Below are 16,317 nucleotides of genomic sequence, written 5' to 3'. Positions count from 1 at the left end.
GTCCAAGCTGGCTGCCCTCTGCTTCACTTTGCCTTTGGTTGCACATGTCGAGTGCATTCTGTCCTTGAAGGACAGTGATTGAAAACGATCTGAAATAAAATCCCCTACATAATTTCTACCCACAGTCTTTGATAAGAAAGCAAACCCAAGCAAATTCCCCTTGGCAAGACTCTGTACTGTGGGACTGCAAATCACCACACTGGAGCACCTCGGTCTCTTCTTACAAAGGAAGACTTTCTCACCATTTGTCTTCTAAAGCAATTTGTCAGGATACTGACTCTCTGATAATCTGCTCTCACATGAAAATTCACAACAGATGCAGGTCCTTGCTCAAACACAGAGTAAGGTCTGGCAAAAAAAAAAGGATGGCAGACAATTCTATAGCGAATAGGGTACAATTCAGTCATAAACACATGTCGAGTTCAAAAATCTCCAGCATCGGGCAGGCTTTTGCTTAAGAACAAGCATAAACATAAATAATAATTAATCTGATTATTTTTGGAATAGGATATTTACAACTGCAGTGATTTTATTGTGGAGACAAACCAGTTTAATGCTTTCCAAGTCCAGCAGAAATACTGTCATCTTTGGACGATGCAATTAGATTGAGCTCACCCTACACTGTTAAGTGCACTGGATGAGTAGATGCAGATAGATGATCATTGGGAAATGTGTTTGGAAAAGCAGCTATCAGTCACAATCAATACACCACTTTAAATTTTCCCTTCAGAAGTCAATATTTTTAAGCCGGAAACTAGTAGTGATCTGACCTAACAAGTATCTTACTAAAAATCCTACAATAGCAATACAGCAAAAGAGTGGTGACACATTATTTCTCGTGTATCTTACAGAATACACTGTTCTCCCCTTGAAAGATTCTGAACACGGGTGCACATACGCAGACGGTAGGAAACAACCTCTGGGAAGCTAAAGAAGCTAGGGCAATACAAAACCACCTACATCAATCCCTTTAGCTGGTCTTAATGTACTTTTTACAGTTGTTTAGGTAGCTTAATGATGCCATTTCTTAGCCCTCACACATCGAACAGATGGGATGCAGCCCTCTGATCCTTAAATTAAAGAAGATGCAACTTTATGCTGACAAAGCTTTTAATCATCTAGGACGCACAGTTTACCACCGTCAGAATTTTAATTCAGTGACGTAATTCCATGGTGCCATCAGATAAAGAAAGAAAAATAATGGTATCCTCAAAAGCCCAGATTCTAGTAATCTTCGTTACTAGTTGCAAGCCAGCAGACAAGCTGAATGTAAAGCAAGATAATGGCACCCATGAAAATTCTCACTCAGAAGGCTCTTTGCTGGCGTTCAGTGATGTCCCAGCAGGCCTATTATTAGGGTCCCAAGCTCCAGATCTTTCTCTTATTAGTCAATGACAAAAAATCACTTGCCTACAGGCAGAGGAAGAGTCACTGTAGTCATGGATGCTATTTCTTAGGCACAGGAAGAAAGAGGCATCACTGATTATAACGTCAGATTAAAAACTGAATAAAATTATCAAATGCTGTATTTTGTTTACTACAGTATAAATAATCATTTAAAATTCCATAGGAAAATGCACTTTATATGAGAAATCGACAACCACTGAACAAATTATTTTTCCAAGGGGCTTTTATTATTCTGTTCTTAACAGTTTGAAATGCCATCTTCCCCTTCTGCCTTGGACAATTTCCACTGGTGAATGTGGAGTATCTGTTTCCTCCTTACAAAAATCTCATTGGGAAGAAATTCTCACTTTAATAAAAGAAACAACGATGAAAGGAATCGAACATTTTCCTAGATAGGCTCACCTCAGAAAATGTCTAATAATTACAATTTTGGAGAACTATGCCATTAACAACTATTTCTCCACTCCAACGAAAAACCTTCCTGTCATGCCCTTTGACTGCTTTCATACAGTTACACCTTGACAGATTCTGCCATCACACAGGTATGGTTGCCCAATATTATTCTGTATCTTTCTGAACTACGCAAAAATGCTCTTTATTATTGACTGTAGCAAAACCTCCCTGGGAAGTGCTAAGGTATAAGGTAACATGCTTCGTTCCACCCCTCCCAGAGCTGATAAAAGCCTTCAAGAATTACACACATACTTTTAATTGCTTCATTGCACTGGGTGCAGCTGAACTGAACAGGGGAAGGGTTATTTTGGCAGACTACTGTAATGAACTGATCCGGGATGGTCATGACCCCCTATAGCTGCCCCCCGTGAATGCAGTCAAAGAGAAGGGCACGTATGCCTGGGGAGACCCAGCACATCTCACATCAGTGAGGTAACTCACACGGCCCTTCTCCACCGGCTCGCTGGGAGAAGAGCGCAGTCTGTAATTTCAACAGCAAACAGTATAGCGTTACGTGCCACCGCTCTCGTAAGCAGTACGGGGCTGGAAACCAGCAGGTGAGATGTTTGCTCCATAGACTGCCCGACAAAAGGGGCAGGTGAGCTGAGCCCTGTAAACTGCACGTCAAAAGTGCTGTGGCAAATGGTCTTACAGATGTAACACCTAGCATTATTCCAAAAATTAAGCTTCCCAGGTAAAGTAGATAAAAACCTGTTTATCCCAGAGTTTACGAATGTTCCTAAACTCACTTGAGTTGCAGGAGTTAAGATGGAAGCTTATAAAACAGGGGTGACTACAGCAAGAAAAGGGAAAAGACACTACAGGATTGCTACGTGCTCCCCTGTACTTCACTGAAGTGAAGCTGGATTACGGTTTCCTACTGAAATTTCAGGAGTGTTGAGGCACTAGCAGGGCTGATGAGACAGGCGACCAGTGTACCAAACCCTCACAACTTTATCACGCCTTTGTTTCACGCATTCAGGGAGACAAAGTCAGTTCCCTCCTCCCCTCTGCACCCTGAGCATCTGCCATTTCCAGTTCCTACTCCCCACCCTATGTCGTCAAGTCATTAGATTTTTATGAGTTATTAACATGTAAAGAGCTGCTCTAGAGTACCAAGTGCTCTCTAAGTCACTGATGCCAACTTACTAGAAGGGCACAAACTTCTTCAGCTAAACATATAGCTCAAGTGATAGCTCAAGCACGAGAACATTACTGCTAGGTTGTCTGTGGACAACTTTGTCCCTGGCTCAGCTGGGTGACTGGATCATCCATGTGATGCCTCCTGGCCAAGAACAGCTCCGCAGTCCCACCTAGGAAAGCTGCACACCTTCATTTCACTTCTCTTTACTTTCAGATACGTTTACATTTAGATCTTGCTCTGGGTTGCCCAGATCCTGACTCACAGAGGCGAGCACTTGGAGCTCCACAGGAAGCAGCCCTTCCCTAGGGATGTCCAGGGCAAGGGCTGGACTCTCTCATAAACGCTGCTTCCAAGACACCTCCCTACAGTGAAAGAACTTCACTAGTGTAAATGCAAGGACTGAGACTACTTAAGACACACTCCAACCGAGCTAATGTTTGATTCCTATTCGCAGAGTGCTTTTTCTTTATTTGGTTGTTTTTCTTTAAAGCTGGCAGAATGACAACGCCAGAACAGCTGGTTTTTTGTAAGGGCTGGTATGTCAGGAAACCTAGCCCAAATGACCCCAAGTCTCCAAGACTGATTTCACCCTTTGCTCTCATAAAGTACAATAAACTTCAGGGCAATCTGAGTTTGCACTTAGATCTTGGAGCCCATAGATGTGCTGACCATAAACAGAAAGGAAACCCCAAGTGCAAGTACAGCAGAGCTAGTCCCATAACGCTTAAAAAGACATTACTGTGGCAGGAAAAAGAAGTTGAAGGAGTTGAAAAGGGCTGAAGAAGTCTAAAAATCCCCAAACATTACACCTCTTCAAGCTAGCTTTTGCTTTCCTTGTAATTGAATCAATATTTCAGTTGTTTCTTTGGGGGAGACTGTCACGGGGGCCTTCTACACGTACCTGTAATTGCCTTTAGGTTGTACAGAGAGCTACTGTTCGCAGGGAAGCCTTCAGCATAGCTTATTTTTAACATCCAAATTACTTTTAGAAGTCACGCAGTCAGACTATAAGCAAGTAGACAGAAAAAGCAGAGATCCGGAGAAGCTGGGGTCAAAGGCGCGGCAGCTCTCAGCAAGATATTCCACACAAGCAGAACCCAGACGGCGTTTTGTAACCACCCATAAAGGAGAAGATGCGAGGGCATGCGAATGAAATTGCAGTGTTGGGAGATTGTGAGGCTCAGTCGTTGCAGACAGACAGAGGGGAGCAGCAGTCACCAAGTGACTAATTGGGACTTGAGTCAGGTTAAAATCAACCGTTGCGCTTTTTCGGCGTGTTGGATAGGGTTTGATCCGGCCCAGCTCTGGGGTCAGGCTCAGGACACAGTTGCTGCGAGGGGGAAGGTGTCTGGGGGCTCGGAGCCACGGCAGTGGTGGCCAGGGGGGGGTCCTTGGGGCAGAAGGGCTGATGGGGGGTGGGCACGGGCCCCCCCGCTCTGCAGAGCAGCATAAACCCGCGCACAACCCCCAGCAATAATCCCACTGACATCAGATAGGATGGTTCATTTATTTAAAGCTGAGCGCTTGCATAAACGCCTCTCTGAGCTCCACGGCAAGCAGTGCAGGGGAGACCGCGAAGCTGCAACACGGGAACCCAGGACAGCAGAGAGTCGCAGAGAAGATGAAAAGTTCATGAGCCGCAGGAACAGACAAACTTTCCCAGAGAGGGAACAGCTCTCCCTTCCCCCAGAGGACACTTGTTTTGTTTATCTGAGGTTTCTCGTGTGTGCTTTCAGCTGTCTGCATGCTTGCGGGCTTGTTTTCCTTAATTTCTGAAAAGCGAGACTTTTAGGTTTTTTTGGTTTTGTTTTGGGTTTTTTTTTAGGTCTCCAACTGTGTTTTTTCCTTTTAAATGAGACCTAACTTGTTCAGTATCCCCTTTTTCAGCAGACCTAACCTTGGAAATGGGATTGTTTTTGTAACCAGGTGGGGTCCCACCCATCTGCACTCAGCATTATTCACCCTGGGCCTCGTCCAGAATTTTTCCCGAGACTCTTCAGGGTGGATTTCATTCCTGTTCAGCTGAAAACAAAATGCCGTGGCCTGACCTAGCCTCTGTCTCCTTTCAGCTCTCCTGGTTCTTCCTGAAGGACCCACCAGGCATCCATCATCCCCTGTCCAAGGAGACTCACAGCTTTTCGTGGTCCTAATGGCAAACACATGGTGCAGACAGACAGATCAGGCAAGAAGAGCTCTGTGTATTCACAGAAGCTCCTCAGCCTGCATATTCCGCCCCCTCACAAAGAAGTAGATCTTTTCATTTTCCAAAGAGTATTCTTTGATAATGCTGAGTGTTAACAGAGTGGAAAATCAGTTAGCTCCTCACATCTCCAGGTATTTCTTTTCTTCTGTCTGTATCTCCTACAGCCAGCACCAGCACCCAGTAAGTATTTCACTCTATTCCCTAGCACAGACTTGGCTTGCAAGAATAAATCCCGCTCTCCACAAGGACAACTTCTTTAGGTTTGATCTACGCTAAGCCCTAGCAGCAGAACAGCATCAAAGGGTGGCCCCTCTGGAGCCCACCTCCTGGCCACCCCCGCGCCGGTGACACTCGGCAGCTCTGCTTCTTATCTCTTGGCTTTGCCTTGTACGTTATCTATCTTATTTTCAACTCCTGCCATTTTATCATTTCCTCCTCGCAGCCCACCCTGCTTGCAGGGCTGAAACGCCGCCTTTTCGCCCAGCCTGCGCCAGCAGTGGGCAGGGAGCTGGTTTGCTGCGTGATCATGAAGCAGGAGCCCCCGGGCAATGATACCGGACTCAGCTCCCGAAGCCGATTCCTGCTGGCACCTTCCCCTCTCCTCCTCATCCTCCTGCCGGAACAGGCCCACTGATGGCTTTGGCCTCTTATGACCACTCTGCCGAGCAGCCGCACCGCCGCAGTGCCTGGCTGCTGGAGCTCGTGGTCCAGTGCTCCGGTCCCCTCCCAGTCCCTGCCTGGGCAGAGATGCTGGGCTGGGACCCGGGGGCTGATACCAACGCGACAGCGAGGACGGGCACTGCTGGCACGCAGCAGCTGACAGCACCATCCATCTGAAACCACCCAGGCACACCTGTCTGTCAAACCCTTCCTCTCAGCAGCCAAAACCCTCAGGGAGAGCCCCAGGGCCGGCAGACGGACGAGGCGCAGCCCGGCTTCAGGCAGGCTCCTTCCCACTCGGGTTTGCTGTCTCCGGGGCAGCAGCTGGGCAATAAAACCTGTCCAACTGACACGGCACACGCAGAGGAAAACCACGAAAGTCATTCTTTCCACAGCCAGCTGCCAATTCACGTGATTATTTTCCTGACAGAGTAGATAACCATTTTGCTAAACATATTTCACATTTTATGAGCATTTTCCTTGCACCTGCTATTGCACATTTCTTCACAGTGTTTCAAGCTTCCTTGACCAAATCTTGTACCAAGGTAGCTTCTACCAAGAATTGGCTGGTTAAAAATCACAGAAATTATAGATCATATCCTGCTGTTGGTCAGTCTGAAGCTCAGGGCCTTAACTTTTTACTTGATAGTACAGCAGTAAATACATATATTTAGTAGCAATTAGCCACTTTTCTCAAAAAACCTCAACAAAGGTGGCTCTAACATCTATCACCTATACATACACACACTCTCTCTATATTCACCTGTACACATCTACATATATAACTGTATATATCACATACACACACACAAATATCAGCCCACGAAGGAAGTTAGAATTCCACACTGGCAATTCTGCCTGTCCCCATTGCTTCTCGCTCTCCCATCTACCTGTCGGCTAGGGCGGTGCCTGGGAGGAAGCCAGGCACGAAGTGACAACCTGTCACTGTACTGAGCCCTGGAAAGGAAGGCGAGAAAGTTGTACTCACCGCAGCTGGCAAGAAAAAGGGAGCAAAGGAATTTGAACACGGCAGCGAACTTGGTGTAACAACGAAAAAAAAAATCTAAGAACACAAAAAGTTGTAAATTTCGGTAAAACCAGACCAAGGTCAGCAGTGAAAACCAACCAACCAAACACAAACCAACCCAACAAAACACTTACAGGGTGTTCATAGCGTTCTGCATGCTCAAAAGAGGGATGCTGCCGCTGATCGGCTGACCTTGGCCACTGCATTACAAACTCGCCTCTGAAAGAGCCCCAGAACAGCCTGCGAAGGCACACTCGTGCCCACAAAAAACAGCAAACCGCTTCATCTGAGAAAGCTACGTTACTTCATGTAAGAATGAGAGAAGGCTGAAAACACTTCTTTCTTCCCTAACACTTTTGCGCGCAGAAAACACCTAAACTACGTTACCTGCACAAACTCTCTAGTAAAAACAATGCTGAGGATTAGAATGAGACTGGAAAGTACTGACTGTGAAGGGCTGAAGCTGCAACGGCTTGTGAACGATTTGCCAGTGCCATTGAGACGCAGTGGAGGTCTCTTCCACTGCTTTACAATCATCATATTTTATTAATCAGCCCAACAGCACATGGTAAATATTGAAATCTGCCTACAAAGCTGGCACATATGGGAACAGCTCTCTCCTGGCTGTTTTATTTTAAACAAAAGCTACAGTAGCTCCCATTGTTTGTTTGTTTTTTCCCCCAGACTAGACAGCATGTGGCTTACGAGCCGCACTGATGGACGCGATAAAGCTCCTGCCAGATCTGATTGATGACCGCACTAGGAAATGCCGTGAAGGTCACACTGCAATTCTCTCTTTGCAGCTGCTCCTGGTAAGAAATGCTCCTGCAAAACACAATCTGGATCCACTAATTGCTAATAAGAGGGAAATTCCCTCCCTACCTTGCCTTCTCTTCGCTTCCAGTTCTGAACAACAGGAATGCCATAAGCATGCGTAACCGATGACACAACAGATAAGTTTCAAAGAGATACTTTCATGGACAAAAAAACACCCATCCACAACAACTGGCCAAATATTGAGCCTTCATACATCTGAAGGCAGTGCATGGTAGTTTCGCATAAAAGCGGCATATTAAAGCGTTTTCACTATTTGCTTCTCTGCAAAACTGAGATAACCTACCACCACACGTTCTTTGTGAAGCAGTGCTACCTCTGATAATGTGGATACATGAATTCAGCTCTGTTCCCAAAATTTGTCCATTTTACACGAAGCAAGCAAGTACGCTCATTAAAAGCGGCTACCGACTCCGGACAAATTCAGTGAGCCAGAACATCAGCCAGTCAAGTAGAACACCAAAATCTTGTTTTCCATGAATGTTTGGACGTGATTAGGACAGTGATAAGAGACTTTGGGGAATTCACAAACATGATATAATGACAGTCCCCTAATGAATAATATATATTTAGTGCAACTCACAGCAATTATCTCACATACACAAAGTGCTGTATTTCTTGGGGGTAAAATGCTGTTATCTTCGAGACATCAGCTACATCACAGATTAAATTTGAAACCACTCGTATACTCCCTTCTAGCACTTCTTATTAATGGATGGAAATATTTTTATTTGGCATTTTGTAGTCATAAAGATTTTGGCACAGTAAGGACATTACCAACATCTGTCCTAAAGAAAGACAGCTCAAAAATACACGATGGCAGAGAGATGCTGGCAGCAGAAAGCCCCAGTCAAAAAATCCCAACACCATGTCACCATGAAACGAATCATGCACTGCTTTTTTTAAAAAGATGTTTATTTCTTTTTCGGTTTAGGAAAGAGATTTAAAGAAGACAGTCCTATGCACATCTGCTTATTTTACTGCCAAACATACACCATCAACATTTAACATCTCATTACATGTAAAGAGCGTACCTATACAAAACCAGACCTATAAGACAAGCCCTCTTAGGAGTTTCTTTCCTAGATTTCTTGATGGACAGTGATAAAATATACAACAGATATTGATTAATCCTTTTCACAGCCTAGTGTATTCTCCCAGGGCTACTCTCAGAGAGGTGATCACCACCAGCTCATTTGGACATTGCTGAGGGTGCTCAGCACCTTGAGCAGTCAGAGCTTACCACGTGCCCTATGTCATGACTGACACTGTCAAGGTGGCAGGGGGGCAATGGACAGCAGACAACTCTATTTTTCTGTCATTTAGGATTTCATTTCTTACCACATCTCTTGAAAATAAGGATTGTGTCCCAAAAGGTTAATTTGTTATCTGCTGTGAGATAACCCCCCTTTTCCACAAACCCCAATTATCTTCCTGCAATACTATTCATTAGCACTACTCGCAGCAACATGTGTTTCATGACCTGACGAGACAAGAGTTAACTTTTAATCAGAGAGTAAGAGCAATTTGGTCTATACATAGTATTTTACAGTGCTGTTGCACATGCAATACCAACAGAAGACCTCCATGTATCGCTGGATGGGTAGGTGTAGTCCAACAGTCACGCTGGTGTAACACCTGCACGTCCCATTCAGGGTCACCCCCGTGCGATCGCAGCTGCGTGTTTTCCTACCTGCTCATAGTGTTGACAGACTATTCTCGGTACTGCTTTACACAGACCCTCCCCAAAAAGACATCTGATATGATATTAAAAACTTTAAAATTTGCTCTAAGGTGAGCTTAGGATGCCTCATAGCATGAAAGCTAATTCCTCCTGAATTTCAATAGATAACCTTAATAGATGTAGAATAGGAGTACACTGAAGACTTCACTTTTTCAGTCCTGATTCAGAGTTCACAGCAACTTCGGTTGACGTCCATTCTTCTATCATTCTTTCAGGGTTGAGTCTTAAAGTTCAGCTGTGAGCCTGAGACCCCACCTGGAGTCCTGTGTTCAGTTCTGGGGCCCCCAATATAAGAAGGACACGGACCTGTTGCAGTGGGTCCAGAGGAGAGCCACGAAAATCAGCAGAGGGCTGGAACACTTCTGCTATGAGGAAATGCTGAGAGAGTTGGGGCTGTTCAGCCTGGAGAAGAGAACGCTGCAGGGAGACCTTATTGCGGCCCTCCAGTACCTGAAGGGGGGCTACAAGAAAGCTGCAGAGGGACTTTTTACAAGGGCTTGTAGTGACAGAACAAGGGGTAATGGCTTCAAGCTGAAAGAGGGGAGATTTCGGTTAGATATAAAGAAGAAATTCTTTACTCTGAGGGCGGTGAGGCCCTGGCACAGGTTGCCTAGAGAAGCTGTGTCTGCCCCCTCCTTGGAAGCGCTGAAGGCCAGGTTGGATGGGGCTTTCAGCAGCCTGGTCTAGTGGAAGGTGTCCCTGCCCACGGCAGGGGAGTTGGAACTACCTACTAGAGTATATTAACCTGGAGTAATATCTACTGAGTGTGTAAAATACTCAACCGCCCAGCCCAGCCAGACAGTTCCTGTGCCAGATGAAACACTGTATTTGTCAATGAACTGATGAATCAGAAGAAATTCAGGGTCATACCGGTAGCGAGGTGTCACCCACACCTAAAACAAGTTGAATTGCATAACTGGAAGGGATACACAAATTTTTTGAAAAGTTGACACAGCAGGCTTTCGTGTGACTAAAACCATAATAACAGAGAGTGGACTAAACCATTCGGGAGTTTGGAAGCGTAAGTCCTTGCATCCCACCCTCCCACCTTAGCAAGAGATCTCTTGCAAATGAATACAAAGCCCACCCGTCCCTCCTCCTGGCCCCCTCCTCGCAAAACAAAGAGCGCAGCTTCGAACATCGCAGTTAACCCGGCAGGCTCCTGGATACCACCCTCCCATTGACTGACGTATCAGATATGAAACTCCTGAAGATGGACAGAAATTAAATTGGTCGACTCCAGACTGCATAAAGCAGCCCTGAACCACTGGCTCTTCGCCCTGGGGCAATGTCTCAAGGAAGTCTGCAGTGAGCAGCAGGGCAAGGCAATTCCTGATCTGACCTTACAGCAGGTTCTTTTTGCCCCACGGAAAGGAACAGCACAATTAGTCATCTGTGTACCAAATACAGCCTGCCCCCACTGAGACTGCAATATTATTTTTTTTTAAGGCTCTGACAGTATCCCTTCAATTTTGAGAGCTTCAGGAGATGAAAATGGAAAACCTCTCCTCTAAGACTGTAAGATTTTAAAACAGCGTGAGTGGCTGACCTATTGAAGTGTCTTTGCATTTTACCCCTCCTTGTTGCCACTTCTTCAAGAAACACTGCAATTACAACCTCACAGATCTTCCAAATCCCTCCATCTAAAAATCTACCTGAGACCCAGGAACACCACGCAGCACTTTGAATTTCGCTGACATATTGCCTGGGAAACAGCAAACAGTCCCACGTATCACCAAAGGCAGGGAATTTCTGCTCATTGTTCTGTGTGCAGGCTTGTCACTGCCACCACTGGGTAGCCAGACACACAAAGAAAACTGTAGACGCCTCTTTTCAGAATCCATTTCGAATTCTTCTTAAACCCATCTGGTGCCCCATAGCCCCAGAAAGACCAGGCAGCTCTCCCTCCGGCTCTAACGCAGGGTTCGCTGCTCTTCCACCCCGGCCCCAAAAGGAAAAACGGATTGTTCAAAGGGAGGAAGAGATCGCGCAGCTCTTCCGATGGAAACCACCAGGAGGCATAACGGGTGACCGAAGGGCACCAAGTGCACATCCAGGAGAGCACTGATGGATGGATCCATCTGGCTGCCAAGCTGTTCCCTTGTCCCCCCACACAGACCCTTCCCAGAGAAGCAAAGAAAAAGGAACTTCACAATACTGCTAAATACTGCTATTTTCATGCAAGAAAAAAGTGGCCCTGTAACACTGGGAGCAAACAGCCGCAGAGCACCTGCGAGGGCGAGATACCGGTCATGGAAAATACCTCCGAGAGCCGACCCAAGCCATGCCGTGACATTTTCTTCCCCGTGGAACAAAACAAAGAACTGCACAAAGACCTGCAGAATCCCCCGGCTTAGGAAGCCCTGGACTGCAGCACAGCATTTAATTCTGTCTCTCTGGCTTTGAGACGTATTGTTTTATAGTTGGACCCCAGTTGAACAGATCAGTTACTGCAAAGGCACGATAAATAAATCAGGCACAGACGCACCGAGCCTTTGCGTCGAACTGATCACACAGGATGCAGAGGGGACACCTTAGCTAAGCCCCGCTCTGTTCCCGACATCTGCCCTGCCTCGCCTTTCAGCAGCGTCCATCCATCCATCCATCCATCCATCCATCCATCCATCCATCCATCCACCTACCCATGCCGCCTTTCCGGGCAGGTGAACGCCTCGGTGTCCAAGGGACGCCTGCCTGAACCCACCCACCCCCTGCACTCCAGAGCTTGTAGTTGATAAAGCGACGCTTGCTGCTGGCTGCTCATCCGCCTCTTTTGCTGCCTGTTCTCTTCCTACCGGCCGAGTCTTGCCAAGTCTCTCCCACCCGCCCCCCTACAAGGCACACAACGCGCACCGAACCGACAAAGTGAAACGGAGTTTCTGAAGCAGGAGCGAGCGGCCTCCTACCCATGGCGGGCCCGGCCGCGGGGCAGGAGGCCAAGCCAGCGCGACAGGCCGCCACGGACGGGTCTTCTCACCCTTGCCCTTCCCGAACCCGGGGCCGCAACGCGACGCAACCCCTCCGCCGCGACTCAACGGGGTCAAACGGCGAGAGACCCCCTGCTCCCACCCTCCCAGGCGGAAAATAACGCAACTCCCTGCTGTATGAGGCGGCAGCCCGGGCTCCCCCGGCTGCCAGGCCGGTGCCGCTTCCCGGGAAGGGATGCGGGGTTCGGATGGCAACCCGGGGGGTTCGCTCCGGAGGGTCTCAGCCGGGCTTCTGCTCCTCCTCAGCCCGGGCAGAGGCCGCAGGGTGCAGCGGGGAGCCGGGGGGGGGGGGGGGGGTGGTCGGGGGTGTGTGTGCAGCCGCCGCCTGATGTTCGGGCTCCCCCCAAGCCTCTTCCACGTGCTTCTCCCGGCCCAGAAAACGAGCGAAGACTTTTTTTCGGTTTTTTCGGCTTTTTTCCCAGTAAGCCCACAGCTCTCCTCGCACGGGGCTGCCCGGAGCAGCGGCAGAAAAGCCCCTTTCCTGAACTCAGCCCTTCCCCTCCCTCTTTTCCCGCCCGCCCGCGGGGCTCGGGAGGGAGGTGCCGCCCGCATCTCGGGCGAAGGGAGCGAGCGGGGCCGGCGGGAGCCCTCCTACCTCTCCGGCCGTCCTGCCGCGGCTGCCGGCACAAAGCGGGTTCGGGCGGGCGCAGCTCCGCCCGCGCAACCACCACCGCGCCGCGCCGCTGGGCGGGGCCTCCTCCCCGCCCCGCCCCCCCCGCTCCCGCCGGCCCCTCCCCGAGGGGAGGGGACAGCGGGGCGGGGCGGAGCGAGAGGAACAAAGGCGGGAGGGCGGGGGCGGACAGATGTGCTGATGTGCGGATGTGCAGATGTGGTTCCCCACGGGCAGGGGCCCCTGCGAGGCCAAACGTGGGCTCTCTGCCCCGAATCAAGCGTCCTCGGTGGACGGAGGCTTCCCCCCCCCTCCCCCCCGCGTTTACTGGGGGGGGGGGAAAAGCCTCCGTCCACCGAGGACGCTTGACTGGGTGCCATAACTGGAGCTCCAGGGCCACCCGTGCCCTCCCCCTGGTTCACTCCGGCGTTCCAGCTGTGAGGAGGAAATCGCCCAGAGCGTGGAACTGGAGCGCAGCCAGCGTCGCGCCGTTCATCCCAAGTCACAGCGTCAGCCCTCTTGTTAAAGCGGCATAAAAGCGTGCGCGGACCCGACGCTGATTTAAATCTCTCTTCTTAGTTTAGCTCGACACAAGCCGGATTTAAACCAAGAGCGCAAGACGAGGCGGTTTCTGTCCAAAGTTTATGATTATTAAAAGTGCCCGCCGAGAGATCAAAGCAGGCTTCAGCTTTTAACAAAATCGCAAGCTGAACCAGTTCAGACTTGCATATGGATGAGGTGGTAAGCAGGTTCCAACTTTCACAAGTTCACGTATTTATTTTCTTCTCTGCCAGTAAAGAAATTGGAAAACTGAGGCCACGGAGGAATGTTACTGAAGGAAGAGCATTAGCTAAGGCAGCCATACTTCTTCATCATTTCTTCATCTTTAGTCCAGCTAGGTGTTAGAACATCTTTTCTTGTATTTCAGCTGTTAACAGTTGGATGCACAAATGTTCTCCTGTGAGAAGTATTTGTGGAGCATTCTACACGCAACTTCATCATTCTGTACGAGCTTTTAGCTTATGTTGTTGTACATCTTAGAGTATACAACTCGTTAAGCGACTTTTGGTGAATAAAATTTGATTTGATCTGGCCAAGTTTAATGTGGTCTTCTTTCCTGTTTTATCATCCCGTCACTCCAATAGGGTGATACCCAAAGTTACAAGTTCAACCAGGGAAAACTCTCATTTATTCAGCATTTACACTGTGTGGCCAGCTAGGATACTCATGAGATCTCTGTAGCCTAAACCAGGAGTCCTGAATTCACAGCCCAACCTTGTCAGGACAAATTATTTAGCCTAAAATCTCACTTTCAGCTGTTCTCTTTCTCGTATGCCTTTGGGTACAGGCAGGGATGGACTTGCCTGCTGGATGAGCTCTTCTGACAGCAGCAGCCTGCTCCTACCTGCCTTTTTTCATTCCGTTGGCTGGGAGCTGGCAGGAGTGCGGTTTGGAGTAGTTAGAAGCAGTGATTTTTCTGGCAATATTAAGGGGCTTAGTCGGCCTTGAAAAATTAAACCGTAGCTCCTCTTCTCCACAGTTCAATTGCTTTCAGCTATTGCTGTCTTAGAGCTACTTGATTTGTATCATGACCTGTAAAACATGATCGCTCGAGAGAACAATCCAAAAGTCTGCTGTAAAAGCACAGCACTTGGCTGCTCTGGCGCATGCAGTGTAAGCCGTGCACAGCACCACCGATTTCTGTGCTTGCAGTGAGCATTTCAAGGATTTGTTGGCTTTACTGCCTCCAGTTTGACAAATTTTAAAGCCCGCATTACATTAACTAAGACTTCAACGTACAGCCGCTGTCTGCCCGAAGACGCTGTGTGGCCCCTCAGCAGTCTGTAAGCAGGGTGCTCAGTTTTAGCAACACTGCAGGGTATTTCTTCCACAGAAGTGTCCTGAAGGTGTTAGGAAGCTGATCAGCAAAGAAACAAAGATAAGAAATAGTCATCCCAAGACAGGCAAGCAAATAAGCACTGTATGCCCTATGCCAGATGAGAAAGCGGGATAACAAGGGGCTTGTCCTCCGGCTGTTGGACAGATTGGTGAGGACTTCGTCTTTTCTGGGGGTAACTCCATAGGGACTAAGGAACAGGCCAACTATCACAAACATCAGACTGCACAAACAGTTCCTCTTGGAGACAAACTCTCTCTAAAGCTGAAGGGCTCAAAAGAACTTTTTTATTTGAGTTCTTAGTTTCCACAATGCTGCATTTTAAAATGGCATCCCCCCAACCGCCAAAATCTGAGTTTGGCCATAAGCATTCTGTAAGCTGCATCAGCTGCAAAAGAGACCTTAGTGACTCAGTGAATTTCTTGCCCATGAGTCTTAATGACACTATTTAAACACAAGTTCTATTTTATGGAATTAAAAGGAACAGCATATAACTCATCTCAAACACATTATGATCAAAATAAATCAATTGATTACTAAGGAGTTTCTTGCATGGAAACTGAAGTCACATCATTAATATAAGATCGGTGGTACACAGTAACTGTACATCATACTTCGCACCCAATAAACTTCTTAAACTAATCATCTTCTAACAGAAAGCTGTAGAAAGCAATTTTGTATAAATCTCCTATTTGAAACACACATCCTCCACGTCTGACAAGGCACCTTCTAGCTTTAAGGCCAAACATCCATGCAATGTTCCAAATATTGCCTTTGTTCTCAATAACTCACAGTAAATTCCCACTCTATCAAGGGTAAACTTCACTACTGCAGAAACAGTCTTCACAAGCTTTAGGCATGACTTGATGATGCTTGGCCGTAGGGATGCCCTTATCTTCCTGTAATCTTCTTAGTACTGGTTATCACAAAAAAAAAAAAAAATCAGAGAAAATAAAGAAAATATCCAAGTAGTCCCAGCAGTAAGGTATCCAAATATAGCTGTTTACAAGATTGGGACTTTAACCATCAGATAATCCCCAGTGTGTTGAAGGAGAAAAGTCGTGACAATGACAGAACATATTTATTATCTTTAGGATACGCTTAGAAGAGTTATTACGCACATTTTAAGATTTTTTTTTCCCTTGGAAAATCAACATTGGGTGAAATCTGAGAAACACAGCCATGAGGAAAAAAATCTCCAAACGTTTGTTGTGATTTATGTCTTGTAAGGAACTCCAAGCAATTAGGATTTGGCTCACTTAAGTAATGTAAAAAGGCAGGATAACAGTACTCTAAGCATTTAAAAGTTTGGGACAGTTTTTAAAGATACACCCAATTCCACTTCAAATCT

General features: G+C 47.3%; 1 protein-coding gene across 2 annotated transcripts in view; it reads right to left on the bottom strand.

The window, feature by feature from the left end:
* The window catches only part of AFAP1 (actin filament associated protein 1), a 125,040-nt gene extending 111,908 nt beyond the window's left edge, over window positions 1-13,132 (bottom strand). For both annotated transcript variants that reach the window (XM_075420453.1, XM_075420455.1), the window contains exon 1: window positions 13,055-13,132. The gene's annotated coding sequence lies outside the window, so the exon portion shown is untranslated. The remainder of the gene's footprint in view (window positions 1-13,054) is intronic.
* Between the last annotated feature and the right edge of the window lie 3,185 nt (window positions 13,133-16,317).

The sequence above is a fragment of the Opisthocomus hoazin genome, chromosome 5 (assembly GCF_030867145.1).
Source record: "Opisthocomus hoazin isolate bOpiHoa1 chromosome 5, bOpiHoa1.hap1, whole genome shotgun sequence".
In the NCBI taxonomy this organism is placed as follows: domain Eukaryota; kingdom Metazoa; phylum Chordata; class Aves; order Opisthocomiformes; family Opisthocomidae; genus Opisthocomus; species Opisthocomus hoazin.
The sequence above is the reverse complement of the archived record's forward strand: the minus strand, read 5'-3'. Positions and strand labels throughout refer to the sequence as shown.